The following is a 20,272-nucleotide window of genomic DNA, read 5'->3' on the forward strand; positions in this document are numbered from 1 at the left end:
TCCCCAGAACCCACATAAGGGAGGCTGGGTGTGGTGGAGCATGTTTGTAACCCTAATCCTGGGGAGATGGAGATGGGACAGTTCCTGGGTTTGCTGGCCAACCAGCCAACCTAGCCTACATCCGGCCAGTGAGAGACACTGTCTCAAAATAAAACCCAAGGTTGTCCTCTGGCTTCTATAAGCACATGTGTGCACGCACAAACACGCACGCGCGCGCGCGCGCGCGCGCACACACACACACACACACACACACACACACACACACACACACACGGGGTGGGGTTAACCTTTCTGTCAAGGGCACTAACTGTCCTGTTGTACACATGAAGATTTGCACGATAAATTCCGCTTCACATTTAGAGGCCAGGATGATAAATAGCGTTATGCTGTCACGTCCAGTTCCAATTACCATCAGCACTGACGTCACCAGAACTGCCAGTTTCTCTATACGACAGCCACGACTGACAATTTGTCTCGGTTTCCTGGATGCCATCCAGGATATTGGCCAAGGAGGCCAAAGTAGGCATCTGCACGCTAGTTCAGCCTCCTTCCCTCTTGCCCCACCCTCTGCCCCTTCCTTAATTTGGGTCTAAATTTTTGCTACTGAGTGCATAGATACACCGCTGGAACATTTCTTTATTATTTGTTCATCCAAGAAATACGAAAGACTTCCTACTATGTGCCAAGGACCAAAGGCAGTGTCAGGCAGATCCTGAAATGGTCCTTATCCTTATGGAGTTTTGAGTCAAAGGCGTTGCTTGTGGTAGAAAGGTCTAGAAGTCTAGAAGCTCATGTTCCTACTTACAGTTTTTCTCTTATCTTCTTCCATTTCTTTTCTGGTTTTTTTTTTTTTTTTTGAGATGGGGTTTCTCTGTAGCTTTTTGGTTCCTATCCTGGAACTAGCTCTTCTAGAGCAGGCCGGCCTCGAACTCACAGAGATCCGCCTGCCTGCCTCTGCCTCCCGAGTGCTGGGATTAAAGGCGCACCACCGCCGGGCTTCTTCCATTTCTTGAAGTCATTCTTTGATGAATTCTCATTCTTGCTATTTGGATTGTCTCTAGTATTTTCCCTCTGTCCTCCCACCTGCTCATGTTCTAGGCATACGGCATGATAATCCTCTTGCCCCCATTTAACTTTTTAAAAGATTTATTTTATTTTATAGAATGAGTGTTTTGCTTGCATGTATGTATGTATACCACATGTGTCCCAGGGCCGACAGGGATCAGAAGAGGGCATCAGATTCCCTGGAACTGGAGTGTGCCTTAAGCCATCTCACCACCTCCATTTCATTCTTGTTTATCATCTTTCCCCTTCAGCGGACTTTACAAGGGACTCAGCCGGGGTCCCTCACTGCCTAGTCACTTCTTTTTTGTTTGTTTGTTTATTTTCTGAGACAGGGTTTCTCTGTAGCTTTGGGGCCCGTCGTGGAACTAGCTCTTATAGACCAGGCTGGCCTTGAACTCACAGAGATCCGCCTGCCTCTGTCTCCTGAGTGCTGGGATTAAAGGTGTGCACCACCACTGCTCGCTGCCTGTTCACTTTTTAACCACTTGAAATCTTGCTTCCACACCTCTATCTCTGGTTGGCTGGTGGCATTTTGTGTGTATGTATGTTTGTGCTGATGGCAGGTATTTTTCGGTGACCTTAGTTCCACCTTAGCTATGGAGACGGGGTCTTGTGCTAAGCTTGCTGCCTTCCTTAGGCCCGCTGGTGAGCAAACTCCAGGGATTTGCCAGGGTTACAGGCATGTGCCAGCACAGTCACGGCTGCTGACATGGATGCTGGGGATCCTAACTCGGGTCTTTAGGCTTGGGTAGCAAGCACTTCATCAACTGAGCCATCTTCTAGCCCCTGGCCTGGTGGTTTTATTGCAGTTGGACTTGCCTTTATTTAGTTAACCGAGGTTCTGGCTTTTCATTTTGGTGGGGAGCAGCAGGTAAGCACAACATTTTAAGCTTGAAACACTGTCCCTGAAAGCCTTTCCCTAGATTAGGGGCTGGGGAGTGGGGGACGTTCCTTGAGGAAGCAGCTAGCTAACTAGCCATTTGACACTGGATAACTTTCTTAAGTTCTCTTACATGAGTGAGCTGTAACAGAAGGTCCTTCCGACCTTAGGCTTAGGAGCTTTTGTGAAATATAGGAAGTACAATCCAATTAGATGAGGGAAGAGTGAGGGAGCATGTGCCCTGGAGTCTTGAGATTCTGGAAATAGGAGAAAAGCAAAGGAGCGGGCAAACTCTGGCTTAGCTCATGGAGAAAAGATAATCAAGAGAGAAGAGGCAGGGAGAACAAGGACAGGCAGTGTGAAAGGGCAGGAGGGTGAAACTAACTCTTCTTAGAACCTTGCTGCACATCCTCATTTAAGGAGAAGTCAGATGCAGGCTCTGTATTTGTGTACCGGGGATACACCGAGCTTGAGGCATATCCTTGACGGCTGTTCGCTTCGTGAGCGAAAACACAGACTTCGCCCTCCTCCCTTCTTAAAAGCAGTCTAATGATCATTGACATCACAGAAAGGCTGGAACATCTGTCCGTAGCAACACCACTTGGCATTAAAAATATGACTCACATTTAATCAACGCACAACGTCAGGAACTGTGCATGGGTGAAAATCAGATTAGGATGGAGAGAAGAGAGGGGAGGGGGTGGACACAGGTAACAACAGCCTCATTCCCTGAGCATCTAGAGCTGAGAATCCCCAAATATTAGATGCAAGGTAAGGCTGGAGGAGACACCTTGGGTCAGTGGGCATAAGAAGTGAGGCTTTCTCCTCAAATAGCTAATTATTCCTAACCTGCTTCTCAGGCTGAGACTTCCAGATACAGATCAGCCTGAGGCTGCAATATGAGGACTTGGAATCCCCTCACCCTGCTCTCTACCACCCCGGCACCCAGGACTGTGGGCAGCAAGTGCTTACAACCTGAGAAGCTGAGGCAATGGGCAGTGTATGTCCTTGGACAGAATGAAAAGACATCATACCTTGTACATAGCACAAAACATCTTGTGCACGGTACATAACACTTTGTATATAGTATATAACACCTTGTGCATGGTATATAACACCTTGTACATGGCACATATCACCTTGTCTATAGTACCTAACACCTTGTGCATGGCAAAACCACCAATCATTTGGTTAGTTGAATGCATCCAACTTCCCCACTCAAAGAAGAGAGTTCCTAGGGCAGATAACCTCTCTTTTCAGCCTTCTTGCTTTTCGACTTTTATTTTTATTTTACGTTTGTTGAGTGTTGTGCCTGCATGGCATGTGTGCAGTGCCTGCAGAGGCCAGAAGAGGGCATCGGATCATCTGGGACTGGGTTACAGATGGTTGTGAGCCTTCACGTGGGTGCTAGGAATGGAGCCCAGGTGCTCTGGAAGAGCAGCCAGTTCTCATAACCACTATGCCATCTCTCCAGCCCTCTCTTTCCACTTTGTAATGATAGGACTCAGGCATTTAGTCTGTGAAAAAGGAACTAAATAATATTCCTAGACTTTATTCAGCTTAGGACTGGTGGGAAGTTCTGAGTAATTAACACATTGAATTTCGCCAGCGCTATGTTTGTGCTTTATACATCCTGTTTTTCTGATGAATTTTATTTACTTTTTCCAGTTATCCGTTTCTCCTGTAGTATAAATTATTAAGGACAGAGCTCTTGTCTAGTGCATCTAACACTGAGAATAATATTTGGAATAATTTTAGATTAGGTTTTAATAATGTTGATTGAATGGTCACATGACTGAATCTCTGGGTAAAATATCTACTTATAGTTATTAGGTTTCAAGACTCAATGCCTGCCAGTGCCTTAGGGATTGGGGAATTAAAGCTAGCACAGCTGAGCTTCTCTGGTTTCTCATGTCTTTCCTTTATTTAAATAGCACAGTTTGGGTAGCTCTGGTCGGGGAGAGAGAAAAGCATGCCTTCCCTTCCCTCGCCACTCTAAGAGAGAAAGCTTTTGCCAGCACACAGCTACCCACAGAGTCCCACTGCTGCCTACTTGAATCTCATGCTGTCTGTATGTCAGGAGGGTCCCAGGAGTGTGGTCAGTCCCATGTAAGTGATGCGGGCTCTAATAGGGAGGACTAATGGACATCGCAGTGAGATCTCACACGTCCCCGTATCAGCAGCTGTTAGGTAGGCCCCTCTTGGTGGAAAGGTCATAGTCATCCCTGATATACAGAAACACAGAAGAACATCTTGGCATATCAGCACCACTTAGCAGCAGCAGTACAGAAAGGGCACAAGCGTGGCTTCTCCTACAGAAAGCCAAGTCTAGTGGAGACAAGGCAGTTGGTTCTGTGCTGGATGCAGCAAGCCCTGCCCTCCAAGCCCTGCAGGCGGTGGTGAAAGGGGCAAGGCTCCCAGCAACCACTCCTGTTATTTTCAGGAAAGTTCCCTGAGCCCTCCCTGGTGGCCTCTGCTTTTGTTTTGTGACACATTGCTTTCAGGATCCCTGTCTCCACAAATTGGGAAGAAGCCACCCACTTGATTAAGTCCACCAGGAACGTTAAGGCAGACACGTCACTTGACCTTCTGGCTCAAATGAGTGATCGTTCTATGACTTTATAACATCCTTGAAGAATACGTCCCAAGAATTCAGAAGCAAGACTGGAGGAGAAAGTATCTAAAATCAACAAAATAGAATATGACAACCCTTAGAAACCAAGAAGTTTGAGGCAGATGTACGGAACGTGTGTAGGTATGTGTGTGAAATAATAACCGAAAAAAGAAGGTAGATAATACAATAGTTAATACACTGACTACACGTTTGATCACTGACTTGTAAAATATATGCATATTTATGTACTGATAAAGGGTTCTGTAGTTCCAATCAGTGTTATCTCAAGAACACTACTTGCATGTAATGGGTACTCAGTAATCTTTATTGAACAAAGGAAGGAGCCGGAAGTAAATTTAGAAAAATGCTTGGAATTCATACTCCTCAGATTTCTCTTTTTAAATCTGTTAAATGCAAAACAAATAACTTTCATAAAGAGATTAACTTTTTGATTTCAGGTTCAGGAAAGGAAAAGAAGGAAAAAAAAATCAAAGCATTAACATGTGGTGTTTGGAGCCGTACCGGGAATTTTGATTTTCACTTATCAACTTAATGAATTTAGTTGCTCCCAATTTTCTTCAGTACCCAGGGAGGAATGATTTGTCTCAAAGATTACTCCAAGATAGCAGGTTACAAACCTAAGGGAATGAATCTTGTTGTTGAAATTCCAGGCACTGCGGTAAGGTTTGTGTCTGGGAGGGGGGATATGCCTGGCATTTCCCAAAGCCTGCAACACAGGCTGCTGCCAATCCGATCCTCCCACTTGTACAACTGACTTTGGCATCCAGACTTCAAATCTGAGCTGCAGCCACTACAGCAAGTCTGATTGAAGGCTGCATATGTTAGGGAGGCACGCTTGTGTTTCACATCATTAATACCCAGAAACACACCATCTTAGAATCTCAGCAGAGTGCAAGGAAACCACCCATTGCAGCCCGCTTTGAGTAATACAAACATTTTAAAGTAACCAAAATGTTCACCACAGAGAAGATAATCTCCACAAACCACGAGTAAAACCTGAAAAAGGGGTTGATGTGGTATGACGTGCTTTTTATTTTAAAGTAGGAATGTTGCCGGGTCAAAGACAGCCTGGGCTACATAGAGAAAGATTCTGTCTCTTAATACCAGCTAGATATGGTGGTACATGCTTGAAATCCCAGCATGAAAGAGGTGGCTGGAGGCAGGAGGATTGCTGCAAATTTGTAGCTTGGTTACATGGCAAGAGGCTGTCTCAAACAACTAAAAAGGAACAAAATGGAAACAAACAACAACAACAAAAATCAAGGACTAAGGATTTGGCTCAGTGGTAGGCATATGCCTATCAAAGCATAAACACCATTGATGAGAACCCCACATGACTTTTATGGCATCACTACCTTCTAAATTAAGATTTGCATGCAGGGATGAAGTCCTTCTTCAGAGAAACAAGACAGTTATTTAGACTAGAGAGGTGAAGAAGCCACTCAGTCTGCAAAGGAAGCCTGTCATTTAAACATGCGCCTGCCTACAGTGCTGCTGTGTTCAAGATTGACGAGAGCTGCACCACATACGGGGGAGAATTCACTAAAATTCACTACACAGAGCAAGACAGTGTTGCTAATCACGTAGCCCCGGGAAGTGATTGGGCTACCACAGAACCCAAGAACATTAAAAAAAAAAAAAAAGAATCAAAGCTGCTGTCTAACATACAGGAAGTTGTAATAGCTAAGCACCAAGGTTGGGGGTGGGGAATGGTCAGTGACCCTAGTTTTGGATAATAAGCATTGGCACGGTAAGCTGTTTATCTGGCTTTTAAAGAAATCAACCTCAAGGGTAAATAACTTTACTGACCAAATACAATTAAGGTCATTCTAGAACTGAGAGAAACGCCAAGAAATGTACTAGAAAATGAGTTTCGGGTGAGGCCGAATCTGTTTGATTTACTAACATTACCAAGTCAATCATTCAAGCGGTCAAACCTTCGTAAGTCTCCAAATGAAATGCTACACATATGTAGTATCTGATCTACTTAACAACATTAGAAATATAGCCCTTGGCAGAGTCTAGAAACAGGCTAAATAAAGCAGAGTATTGATAGGCTTAAAGTCAATCAAGCAAAGCAGTTTGTAAAAGGGTCAACCCCCCTCCCCCATCCCCCACCTTTGGACGATAAAGTGGATTCAGGGTCCTGTTGTTCAGAAATAATAAAGTTAAGATGGATGTATCTCAAAATCCTGTTTATAAAGTGCTGCACCTGGGTTGTACATTGAGGCTTTATCCTTGTCAAAAAAAACAAAACAAAACAAAAAAGCCGATATACTGCTATAATTACAAACACCAAGGTTTTTTGATATCTATGATTTTAGAGAACAATGTTTCTGAGTGAATAGGAAAGCAGCAGCCACTTGGGGAAGGGAGTGATTATGACATATACAGCTGCAGTATGTCCTCAGAAGACACCACAGCCTGCTAACTCCGCAGCTGGCTTTATCTGTGCCCATTATCCCAGCCTGATGAGTAGCTGGGTAGACTTTCACCTTCTCTGTTGGAGCTAAATTTTACTTTCCCATGGCAATCCTAAATGCCAAACACTGTATGAAGTATCTGGCAGATATTTCATTTAATCTTCACAACAGCCTTTGAAGTGAGAACTAGCCTCCTATTTTACTGATGGGACAACGAGACTTGGAGATGCTGAAATGGTTACTCCAACGTCACAAACTAGTGACCGCCATGGCCATCTCAAATCTGGATCTTTCCAGCTTTAACCAGAGCTGTTCATCCTTCCTTCGTCCTCCTGTTTCTCCTCTTCCTTTTCTTTAAAACATTTTCCCCTTCATTTTGTTTTTTTCAGACAGGGTCTCACCTTGTAGCTCAGGCTGGCCTAAAATTTGCTATGTAGCCCAGGTTGGCCTCAAATTTGGAATAGCCATCCTGTGTCAGCCTCTGAAGTGATAGATTACAGGTGTCAGCTGCCACACCTATTTCTAAACCTACTCTTTTTAACACCTCTACTTTAATCCAAGGTTGAAATTAAAGATCATCTGATATAAAATAGATGAAATCCAGAGCAGGTAACCTGTGGGGAAGTAGAATGCTCATGTACTATAGAATCATAGTTTGGGATAATTTTTCTGGAGGTCAGTTTGGCATATAATGAACATTTTTAATTTAGCAATTAACCTATGAATTTAAGAAAATAATTTCCGAACTGTATAGAGGCACATAATTATAAAATTTTATTAAAAAAATAAGCACACAAAACCCTGAAACATTGTAAACAAACTTTTGTAACATTGTGTAAATGCATCCCATCCAACCATTAATGATGAAATTATATTGTGCAGCAAAAGATACCAGAGCACCAATAAACATTTATAGTGTGATTTTATTTTTGTACATAAAATTGAATAATAAGAGTGGGGGATCTTGCTCAGTTGGTATATTGCTTGCCTTATATGCATGAGGTTCTGGCTCCATTCCCAGGATGTGGGGGGGGGGCAGGGCATGCAAAATCACCACAACAAAATTGAATAGATATACAGCATTTATATGTGTAAATATACTTAAGTATGCAAAATATGTGGAAAGATATTCACTATAATTTTATTTGGCTCACCATTTTTTCCTTTATTTCATTTGTTTACTTTTGTGTGTGGTGTACTCGTAGATTTAAGCATGCAGGCATGCCTGTGTGTGCAGTGTGGAGGCCAGAACAAGAGTCGGGTGTTTTCCTCTCTGACTATCTTATTGCCTTGAGACAGGTCTCTCAGTGATCCACAAGCTCACCATTTTCGTTAGACGGGGTCAGTCAGCAAGCTCCCGAGATCTGCTGATCTCTGTTCCCCAGTACTGAAGCTACAGGCACAGTTTTTGTTTTGTTTAGTTTTTTTGAGGAGGGGGCAATGTTCTTACCTATTCAACCATCTCTCCAGTCCTTGTTATTTCGGAAGTAAGCCCCCTTGGTGAGAGCAGATGGCGCCAGAGAGAAGCTGATTTGGACAAGAGAAAAGGTCATAAGAGACCAGAGAACGACATGACTGTAAGCAAGTGATAATGGAGGGGCGAAGTCAGGGGGCATGCTTAGTGATTTCACACCAGGGGAAGATATGCCTTTAGCACCCGTGTATAACTATAGCAATATAAATACCACTTAAGTTACATTCATAATTCAGCAAAATCTCAGCACTTGCTGGACAAGGTGGCACACACCTGTATTTCCAGAGGCCAGAGGAGTCAGACTTTGAGAGCAGTCTGTGCTATGTAGCAAGGTAATGTCTAAATAAACAAGAAAATAACTATAAAACAAAACAAAACAAAATCTCAAGGCTGAGTAGCCTGAAAATGACTTAAAGATATATATTTTAAAATTTTAATTTACTTTATGCAAATTAAAATATGCAGGTGTTTTGCCTGCATCTATGTCTGTGTACCATATTTGTGCCTAGTGCCCAAAGAGGCCAGAAGAGGGTGTCAGATACCCTGGGAATGGAGTTATCGACAGCTGTGAGCTATCATATGGGTGCTGAGAATGGAACCTGGGTCCTTTGGGAGAACAACCAATGCTCTTAACCACTGAGTTTTTGCTCCAGCCTGAGACACAAACCAAATCAACTTACATGAGAGAAGGGGAAGGAAAAACAATTTAAAAATTGAAGACACTGAGATTTGCAACACTTCTGCCATTGTGTAATATATATATATATAAAGGAACAGCTACCTGGGTGTGGTTGGAGCAGAGCAGGTGAATCTCTGTGAGTTTGAGGCCAACCTGATCTACAGATCAAGTTCCAGGATAGCCAGGGCTGGTCAGAGAAACCCTATCTCTTAAAACAAACCAAAACAAAAGGAACAGCAAGGGGTTGGGAAGGTGGATAAAATGCCTAACACATAGCTCAGGGGTGGGGTGAGGGATGGGCAGGTGTGTGTGTGGGGGTGGTGGTGGTGGGAGGTTGTGGCCTTAAATCCCAGCTCCCAAGTGGCAGTGAGCTCAAGGCCAGCCTGGTTTTTCCTTTCCCCCTTCTCTCAGATCTCAAAGTTGATTGGTCTGTTCCAGGACAGGCACCTAAGCTACAAAAAACAAACCACCACTACCACCACCACCAAAGTCTAACACATAAGCACCACAAGGACCTGAGTTCCAATCTCCAGGACCCATCTAAAAGCTGATCTCAATCTGTAACCCCACCTCTGTCAGATTGAAGGTTGGAGGCACAAACTGGTCAGTTTTCAGAACTCTATGGGGAGCCAGTCTAGCCAACTGTTGAGTTCCAGGTTCAATGAAAAATATCCTCAAAAAATAAGGTGGACCTACAAGAGCTTGCTGTCAACCAAACCTGATGGATTTCAGTTTGATATCTGGGGCAAACAAACACGGTGGAAGGGAGAGAATCAGCTCCAGCAAGTTGTCCCCTGCCTTCCACACGCATATGCATAAGCATGCGTCCTAGCTACACACACACACACACACACACACACACACACACACACACACACACACGTAATTTAAAATAAGAAAACCTAAGGTGAAGCAGCACTCTAGAGAAACATACCAGACGTTGGCATACACGTGCACACACCCACATGAACAATACATGCCCCCACCACACACGCAAGAGAAGACAAGAAAAGTGCTAGAGGATCAAAGTTCAGAGAACAGGTGGAAAGAAGGATGATGAGCAAGACAGGAGGAGGGGAGGATAGGAAAAGGAGCGGCTAGAAGCAACCAGAAGAATAATAGAAGAGAAGGCTGATCTATTCACGGCATCTGCCTGCCAGCAGTTACTGGAGTACAGTGGAGACAGGGGTATTGCATACCACTTGGCTCCTTGGTAAGCATCAGAGGCCAGGACAAGGCACTTTGTACAGTCTGGATTGTACCAGACCAGGAAACAGGTCCCATAGAAGGAGACAAAACTGATGGAGATCTTCAGGCATTTCGGCAACTACCGAGAATATGGACTGTGCAGTGGCTAGAGGTGAGGGCAAGAGCTAGTCAAATATGCTTGTCTTTGATAAGAATCAACCGAATGCATGCATAGAAGGATGACTGCATAAATGAAGGCAGAGTGTGGTCTAGGGTTTTTTTTTTTTTTTATGAGCATGACCAGGACAGGAAGATGGAGGCAGCGTATGGCACTGAACAGTAGTTGGATGGCAGTGCCTGCTTTATGTAAGCCATCACAGGCTGTCTCAGAGAGGTGCCAGGGAGGTAGGGGTGTTTAAATGCTGTCAGGTTTGAGTCAGGAGAAGTGACGGAGGACTTAAGGCTTTACACAGGCTGCTTTGAGGCGTCAAATGCAGGACGAGGAACAGCAGAAGACGGTAGCTTAGCAGGTAAAGACTGCTAAATGAGGACAAGAACTCTGGAAAGCAGCAAAGGATAGCGTCCCCTTTTATGCAGCCCTTCCGCCGCCAGGGAGAGAGAAGTTACCTTGATTGCCAGGCTTGGGATAGGGGTTGCTTTCCAGACAGTGATCAAGGCTCAAGGACCTGTTCTGTGGTTGCTTGATTCCTCTGATGGCAAGGTACACTACTTTTGAATGTAGCACTTCCATTGTAGAGTAAGATAGGGAGGTAGAAAAGAAGAAAGATGTGGGCCCCCTCGAAGAGGAAAGATTTGTTGATGATAGACAGGCATTTTAGTCAATTCAGGGAACTGCAGACCCAGACAGTGTCAGTCAGATCTTTTCATATGAAAAAAATCTTTCTTTACCGTTGTCTAATAATCTAAGAAATCATCTAAGCAAACCACCTCCCAATTTTACAAACAAACAAAACAAAAAAACGAGGCGCGAGGGATATCTCTCTCTCAAAAGTATTACAACCCACGAGTGGAGAAAGGCCCAGGTCAGACTCCTCCTGATCGCTCCCCAACCTTCCCGAAACGATAAAGAACAGCGAGAGGGTGCAGGTCCCGCGGCCCGCCTGGCGGCACCCTGGGGTTCGAGGCTTCCTGGCAGCGGGCAGAGGACCGCCCCGAGGGGAGGGTCCCTGCGGGGAAGAGTTCGGGCCTCCTTTCTCACACTTCCTTAGGACACCGGCCCCGGTGCGCCTGCAGCCGGTAGAGGGCGCGGGGCGGCTCCACCCTGAGCGGGGCCAGTGGGGTCGCGCTGCCCGGGGCGCGCCGTCGAAGCCGGAGGGCAGCGGGGCTCCGGCCCGGCCCGCAGAGGGGGCAGGGGCGAGGGCGGGGCCGCGAGTGGGTGGGGCGGGCGCGAGGGCGGGGCGCTGCGGGCGGGGCCCGGGGGGCGGGGCCGCGAGCGGGGGGCGGCGGCGGCGGCGGCGGCGGCGGCGGCCGTGGAGGAGGAGAACATGGCGGCCGCGGAGAGCGGCTGAAATGCCTGTTCTTCAGGCCGGGCGAGCGGGAGACTGACGCGATTCACCTCGTCCTGTCGTCCGTCGGTTAGAGCGCGGCCTCAAGCGCCTCGGTTGCAGTTCGCCGCCGTTCCCTCAGGCACAGCCTGCGCCGGGGTGGTTCTGCATCCCCCCCCCCGCGAAGTAGGGGGGGGACTCCTGCTCCGGAGGAGGGGGCCGGAGTGCCGCTGCGGCGGCGGGCGGGCCGCCTGGGCCCCGGGGACGGGTGCCCGGCCGGAGGAGCGGCGGAGTCCACGGCGGCGTCGCCACAGTCGCGAGCGAGCGCGGCGCCAGGGAGCACGGCCTTAAGGCGGCGGCGGAGGCAGGTGAGTGGCAGTGGCGGCGGCGGTGGCGGCGGCGGCGGGAGCCTCGCGGTGGGTGCAGCTGTCACGAGCCGCGCGGCCGCGGCGGCCCTAGGGGGCGGGGAGCAGCTGGCGCCCTCCGCCCAGGCTCTCCTTTCTCTGGGACCCATCTCCCGCTGCCACTTTTCCCCGAGTTCCCCTGCTGGCCTGGCGCGGCTGCAGGGGGCGGAGGTCGCAGCTGTCACGGCACCAGCTGGGGGCTGCTCCCGGGCGGGCTGGCGGGCGGGCGACGCGCTGCAGAGCGCCGTCCCTGCGGCGCACTCCAGTTGCCCTAGTTAGCGGAGTGCGAGCATCCGCGGAGGGCGCGCGGCCGCGGGCCGGGTGGGGAGCGGGCGCCCCGAGCCGCCGCCGAAAGGGGGAGCCGGAAGTAGGCGCGGGCGCCCCTCGGCCCCGACCAGCAAGCACGGTGACCTTGGCCAGCCCGTCAGCCTCTCTGAGTCTTGTTCGCCCCGGGACAGAGAAATGGGGGCGACCTAGGCATGCTTTTCTGCGCGTGCAGCTTTCGACGGCCCCTTTGCCTAGCGCGGCTGCACTTGCCTTTCTCCCCCTGGAACTAGGGCTTCCGAGGTAGGAATGGGCGGATAAAGGAAATTTTCTTCTTGAGGCTGGGATTTGGTCCCCTTGCAGGGTTCTGCCGAAAGGACCTAGAAGGGGAACGAACACACGTTAGCCAAACGATTGGGTGTAGATCTGGTTAGTGGTCAGTGATGGAACTTGAGCTCTCCAGAGTCGCTTGGAAGAGACTCAGAGAAACTGGACACCGGGGTCCCCAGTCCTTACCACTCCTCTGCGGTGACTCGATTTTATTTTATTTGTATATGCATTTTTTAAAATCAGTCACTCCTATGGGCCAGACACCCTCTAGTCTGACAATGATAGAGGGAGGCAGAGGGATTGACAATACACCCATGTGTGACTAGCCGAGGTGCTGTGGCCAAAGAGTTTGATAGGGAGGAAAACTTTAAGCTGGGGAGTTATCTGTTAACCTCTCTGGCTCGGCTGTCGTCGTTCCTTATAGAGCCACTCTAGAGGCAAGGCAGGTGTCCTTGTGGAAAAGGTGACCCCCCCCCCTTTGTCTTTTGAAACATTAAGTTTTTCGTGTGAAGGATGATGTTGGCCGGTCAGGAGTTCGTGGGTGAATCGCAGCCCCAGCACCCTGTGTGACTGACAAAAGGAATCTCTGGTGATGATTTGTGAGGCGTGATGCTTCCACTTTAACCATGAAGAAATCGTTTTAAGTGTCTGCAAGACAGGGCTGCAGTGAAGCCTAGGTTATTTTGTAGATTCCTAGGAGTGGAATTCAAGGGTTAAATTTGTTTGAGATTTGCTTCCTCTTCTGGAATTGGTTGGAGGTTAGTCTTGGAGAAAAAAAAAAAGTTGGCCAAAGGGGCCTCTCCTCCAGCTTCACAGAAGCTGTGATGTAGTAGGAAGGGGTCGGATTTCTTCACTTTGGGAATAAGGTGAAAAGAAAGGATTTGCGTATTTGCCTGGGTCTTTGGCTCTCGAGCTAGAAATAGTTTTGGGTTAAAGGTAGCCGTGGGATTTGATTCAGTTTCATAAATGGGCATTCCCGAGTTAATTTGTCGTAAAGTAGGTAAAGTGGAAGCGCTTCTACTTCTCCTCCCGTGCTTTGCAGAAAGGTCCGAGTTGCTTCTGTGACCTGAAGTTGGCAAGGTTTTCTCTCCATTTCTTATTCAGACTTCAGGAGTTTGGAGAGAAAAGAGAGCGGCCCGTAACTTGTAAGCATTGGTATTTGGTTTGATTTTTGCAGACATTTTACGTTAATCTATTATACATATTTAATCCACACTGAACTTTGGTTTATAGATGCTAAGCCTGAATTTTTACATAATTTACAGTAAATCTCTTCCTTATTTCTGAGAAAATTTATAGGACTATTTCTATAAAATTGCTTTTTTATGTGTGGTTTAAGCCAAGGGAATGTTTTTAGAGCTACAATTTTGGGTAAGCGGTTTTACTGAAAGAAAAAAAGAAAAACTCTACGGAATTAATAATGATTGTTCACTTAAACTGGGGTTATATAGACAATGCATTTTTTCTCCTTTCTGCCAACATTTGTTTTCATTTCTCCCTCAATTCCAGGATTTCATTTCTAGAAATCTGGGCTGGAAACAGAAGCAGCAGTTTGTATAATCCCAAGAACTTGCTTGTGCCAGGAAGCTGTGAGGGCACCATGAAGTAGGTGCTATGTAAAGATGAAGACATTTGGTTGACTGCTTCAGGAGTCCAGGGCCACTCTGTATTTTTGCTAAATTTCTCGTTTTCTGCAGATGTGTTGATCTTTTGGTGGGCAGAGGATTAGGTTGCTATGGTGCTGACTGGTGTATACTGTGAAAATGCTGGCAAAATTTCATGCTTCTAACTCTATAGGGAAGGATGGTAAACAAGTCTAAATAACTTAACTATGCTGTTCCCAGGATGGAATGTTCTCTGCATGTCCTCCTGATCCTGCTAATCCTGAGAGCCATCTTCACCAGGACTAAATGTTGAGTGAGTGCTGAGGGTGCTGGAGAGGTGCTGAAAGGCAGAGTGGGAGAGAGACGATGTCGGACATCCCTGGAAAAATCCTTTCTCCAGTCAGATTGTATTCCGGCTTGCAGTTCTAATAGTTTCCCAAGGACATTTAGCTCTCCTTGTTCAATTGTCATCAGTTTCACACGCCTTTTCTTGGGGCAACCCTGCCTCTGTTCTTGTTTCCGTTTGCTCCAGAATTTTTAAGGAGTCCAGTTGTTGGATGTTGTGTTGCGTGTTTTCCAGAGCTTAAGCTGTGGCCATCTTAGGTTTCAGGACGAGTGTGGAAGGTCAGCCTGCGCACATAAGACTCAGTAGAATCTCTAAGTGATGGGTAGGGGAGATCCCTAGGATGCTTATTATTTTCTTGGCATTGATAACACAGTCATTCTCAGGGGCCAGCTATCACTTTTCTGGCAGAGGTCCACAGTCCTTGTGGTGGGTGCTTTTCTACATTCCCTGCAAACGCTAGCTGCCGAGATGGGCACGCGATCGGATAAAATACTCGAGTTTCAGGAGTCGGACAACAGAGCCCTGAACCAGGTCTGGGTTACAGAACTGTACAGAATTGTCTCTACTTTTATAATGCTCCTCATTCGTATAGACTAGACCATAGGAATGAAGTTCTTTATTGCTTCTGTCACATTAACCAATCAGTCACTGACCATGGAGGATAGGTCTTGTGATCTCTGATTTTTTTTTACTCTTGGAAGTGATGTTGAGGCATTTTTAGTTAGACTGTGAGCCTATTCCTTATTATATGGTGTTGGGTCATAAACCGGCCTCGTGCCAGCTGGGTACTATTATTAGTTACTTAATTTAAGGATATACAACTTCCCCCCCCCCATAACCTAGTATAGTTTTGGAAATGGTTTGTGGGTGTGTGGTATTTGAGTTACTACAGAGCATAGAAATAATTATCTTAACTACCACTGGACATATAGCATAATACAGGAAGCCATTATTAAACACTGATGTCAGTGTGTAAATCTGTTCTGCTAGTGCGAGTAAAGGAGGTGGCATCTCCGTTTCCTCCCTGAACCCACCCATGGCAGAGTGTTTTTATTTACTTTTTAATTTATTTTGTGATAAGAAGTGGTGAACCCAGGATTTTCTCAATGCTAGGCAAACCATCTTCCACTCAGCTGAGCCCCCAATTCTTTCTCATCTTGACTGAGGCATTTGTGCTGAGTTGCCGAGACTGGTTTCAAACTTTGAATCCTCCTGCCTCAGCCTTGTAGTATTGGTATTATAGAGGTGTATCAGTGTGCTCAGCTCACAGAACAGTACTTCCGAGAGTCTTTGAAGTGACAGGCTTTCTTAGTGTACTCGTCATATTTAATGATAAGTGGCTTATACCAAAATAGACGCGCTCATTCTGTAAAGTGTTTGGGAAGAAGACTTGAAATTAATCAGTCTAGTTATGCCCACCTTAGTTATAATCTGCCCTGTTGCCCCCACATACCATATTTCTGTGAGGAAGAGGGGGTATTGATATTATTGAGTAGCCTTGAGTCCTGCTGCTAGGAACAGAGATCAAACTGATAAGAACAGGTGCAAGAATAGAGGTGTAATCCCACCAGCAGAGTCAGAATCCTATTAACGGCAGATTATCCAATGTTCCCACAGTGATGCCTTCAAAAGTATTTATTTATTTTTGTGTGTGTGTGTGTGTGTGTGTGGTCACATTCATGCTGTGGCAAACGTGTTTTAAGTCAGAGGACAACTTTTGGGAGTCAGTTCTGTCCTACCATGTGAGTCTCGGAGATTGAACCCAGGTCATCAGCCTTTTCAGCAAGCACCTTTACCACCAAAATTTCTCACCAAAAGCCCTGCTGCTTTATTTTTAATCCGCGCGCGCGCGCGCGCGCGTGTGTGAGCGTGTGTGTGTGTGTGTGTGTGTGTGTAGCTTTTCACCCATTGGTTTGTAACTTTGAGACAATTTTAAAGATTGTTTTAGAAGTCGAACTTTGACTCTAGTCAGAGGCGGGGTTGGCTCATGGCTCTTCCAGATTCCTAGTTCATGTACCCTTAGGTATCTAGTTAAATTAAACCCTAGGTTTTCATATTTAAAATGGAAAAAATGTACTTATATCATTGTGCTTTTAAAAATTAAGCTCCGTAGCATTGTTCAGCAATGATCTGGCAGGTAGTAAAGCATTAACACTAGCTGGCAAATGGACATTCCACTCCTAACCATCACCGTGTCTGATTCTTTTCTTCATACTTTTTTTTTTTTGACTATTCTCCTTTTTTTCTTGTTGAATAATTTGGTCCCTGGTCGTTTGGATGTGGAGTAATAGGAGTCACTGTGAGGGTCCGAGTGAACTGTTGGTCAGATTTCACTTTTTCTTTTGTGCTACAGTTCTAATCTGCAGATTTAGAGCTGTTTGCCTGCATGCATTTGCTTCTCTAATTTATTCTACACATAGCTACTGAAAGAAAAAAACCCTTTCTAAATGTCATTTGATGTTTTTAGTGAAGATTCTACAAATTTATCAAACCCTAAGACATTTAAATGGAGTCTCTTACTTCCCATTCCAGAAAATTTTCTGTAGACAGCATGCAGAAATGCTTTATAACTGTGTACATGCTGGATGAGTGAAGACAGTGTTAGACTCTTCCAGAGTCTGGCTCAAGGTTGTAGAAAGACCTGATTTTAAACACAGTCATCCAGAGGCATCTTGCTTCTGAGCTTCTGTGTTTCATGTTTTCTTTACTTAAATTGTCTTTCCTTTTCTTTTATGTTCTCATGATCTTCAGAAACAGTGCCAAAGCCGGTATATTCTGCAGTTGATTTCCACTCCCTTGGCCTCAGTGACTGTTTTATACACCCCATCCTTTCTTTCCCTGACCCTCTCCACCTCCTTCATTTCCTCTTAATTGCTCTGGTAAATCCTTGAGATTGAATGAACCACAACACTCAGAGTAGAAGATACTTAAGGGTTATTTAGAATAACCTCCTTAATATTATAGAGGAGATGACTAAGTCCAGGCCCCAGCTTTTGGCTACTGAGATTTAGAATTTTAGAATTCTAGTAAACTTTGAAGTAATCTATGAGGTAAGGAAGGAAGGAATATAGTTTACCCACTGTTATTCTTGTACCAGCCAGCCATTTATAGAGAATATTCAAAAGGGCTTAGTGGCAGAGTGTTTGTCTAGCTTACATGGGACCTATGTCCACTCCCCATTACTGGTGGGGGTGAAGAGGGAAAATAAAAAAAATTGTTTCTGTATTGACTATGTGCAGATTTTTCTTGCCATTATTCCCTAAATAATACAGTATGATCAAATTTAAAAGCCTTGATATTGTATAGGGTTCTATAAGTAATCTAGTAGTGCTTTAAAGAGAATAGGGCTAAGAGTAGAGGATACATGGAAGCATTGTGCCGTTTATAGATGGCACTTGAACATCGATTTTGGTATCTCCACAGGTTTCTGGATTCAGTCTCTCACAAATATTGAGAGTCAAATTAATTTTAACCAGGAAGTAATTAACACCATTTCCCCTCAAAGATTTAAAAAAAAGTATTTGGAGAGGAATACTTGCTTTTATTGTATTGCTCATTCAGAATCAGCAAATATTTATTGAGTATTGTCTCTAAGCCAGGTATTATGCTAGCTCTACAAACTACATTTCATAAACGAGGAAATAAGGTTCAGGGAAGTTGAGTGGCTGGTGTAAGATCACACAGCTTGTGGGTGCTAAGAATGGCATTTGAGCCTAGGACAGCCAACTAGAAGTCATATTCATACCTTTAAACTGGCATCTACCCAGAAGTACTTGCCACACTCTGTATCCCTCTTTCTGGATTTTCCTTGGGTTCCATGTAGATGCTGTAGAGGCTCCTGCAGCTCTCTTTCTCTCTGGTAACCCTGCAGACGGCAGGCACTTAACGAGAGTGTCGCTTTAAGATTCTTGTGCTTTTGGTCTCACCTTTGTACTTCAGTAGTGTTGATTCTTTTGTGCTTCTGTCCAGGGAAGCTTATCTTTGAATGGCTGATTTTGGAATCTTAGCAATAAAATTCTGCCTCCTCTTAAGTTTTGATAGTGTTTAAATAAAGCTTAAGGTATTTTCTTTCATTTGAAATAAATTGATCATTATTTGTGTTTGCAATGTGTTTTGAATGGTCACTCTGACCGTGTTAATATACTGTATCTTTTTTTTTTTTTGGTTTTTCGAGACAGGTTTCTCTGTAGCTTTGGAGCCTGTCGTGGAACTAGCTCTTGTAGACCAGGCTGGCCTCAAACTCCCAGAGATCCTCCTGCCTCTGCCTCCCGAGTGCTGGGATTAAAGGCGTGCGCCACCACCGCCCAGCTAATATACTGTATCTTAAAATTTTGGTTTGCCTATATGGTTGAAATATTTATATGTTTCTATTATCAATCATAGATTTCATTGTTTGTGTATATATATTTAAATATATCACACTATTTGATCAGATAGTTGAAGGATAAAATGTCCTTGGTTTTTGTAATGTATAATATTGACTTTACTTTGGCAAGTTTGATTGGAGGAAATCAGGGAAAAGTTATTTGTTCTACAAATTTCCAGTTATACTCCTTTTCTACCTTAGATGGTTCAGGAAGTCTGTAATTGATTCTGAGTAGCTACTTGGCTATCCACTGAAGCTATAGTTACACGAGTACATTGTTCAAGGTGCTGTGCTGTTAAAAGATAAGGAAGTGAAACGATAAGATACAGATTCTATTCTTAAGGCGATTATGACCTAAGAGAAGCGATAAGACAACAGAAATACCTGTAATAGTAATTAAATGTGATGAGTGCTGTGAGAAGCTTGCTGGGACAGTAGTGAACTGGGGGGTCCAGGAAGAGAGAGCAATTCCCTTGTTTGAGAGCAGTTCAAGGCAGATTTAATGGTGGACTTGGTGGTGAATGAGCACTGAAACCCGGACCTGATTTCTGTGAGGATGGGATGAGGAGAGCATTGTATTCAGAAAGATTGAATGAAAGAGAAGCAAGGGCAGGAGAGCTTGGGTTTAATAGGATGTGCTGAAGGGAACTGTGTCAACCTGTGTGGGAGCAGGAAGTAGACATCAAGTCTTGTGATGCTGAATGGCTTACAATGGGAGGAGATAGTGGGGACAGTATGTAGTAAGTAAGATCTGGGTGAGGATGAGAAATGTCAATTTTCTGAATTTATGTGGATCTTTTCTTGGCACGTTTTTATTCCCCAAATTTTATATTTTCATAATTTTTGAAATGATTCCATATGTAAGGCTTATCACGCTGGGAACTTATTCACTAATTTTTATGTATATTAAAAATGGATCATGTGGTTTTTGACTAGGAGTTAGAATAAAATCTTCATACTACCTTAAATTGTTTATCTTTTTTAAAGCAGTAGCTATTCTTCCAGGTTGTGTATTATCATTTCACATTTTAAAAAATATTATTTTATTTTTTTGTGTGTGGGCATTTTGCCTGCATGTATATCTGTGTGCGGCCACCCAAAACATGCAT

General features: G+C 45.0%; 1 protein-coding gene across 8 annotated transcripts in view; it reads left to right on the top strand.

Annotated features, from left to right (window-relative positions):
* Positions 1-12,081: 12,081 nt before the first annotated feature.
* The window catches only part of Ncoa1 (nuclear receptor coactivator 1), a 225,052-nt gene continuing 216,861 nt past the window's right edge, over positions 12,082-20,272 (top strand). For 4 of the 8 annotated variants that reach the window (XM_075955620.1, XM_075955623.1, XM_075955616.1 and 1 more), the window contains exon 1: positions 12,082-12,217. The gene's annotated coding sequence lies outside the window, so the exon portion shown is untranslated. Of the gene's footprint in view, positions 12,218-12,566; positions 12,821-20,272 lie in introns of those variants that run through there. The other 4 variants (XM_075955621.1, XM_075955617.1, XM_075955618.1 and 1 more) reach the window with 3 other exon arrangements.

This window comes from Microtus pennsylvanicus, chromosome 21 (assembly GCF_037038515.1).
Source record: "Microtus pennsylvanicus isolate mMicPen1 chromosome 21, mMicPen1.hap1, whole genome shotgun sequence".
In the NCBI taxonomy this organism is placed as follows: Eukaryota; Metazoa; Chordata; class Mammalia; order Rodentia; family Cricetidae; genus Microtus; species Microtus pennsylvanicus.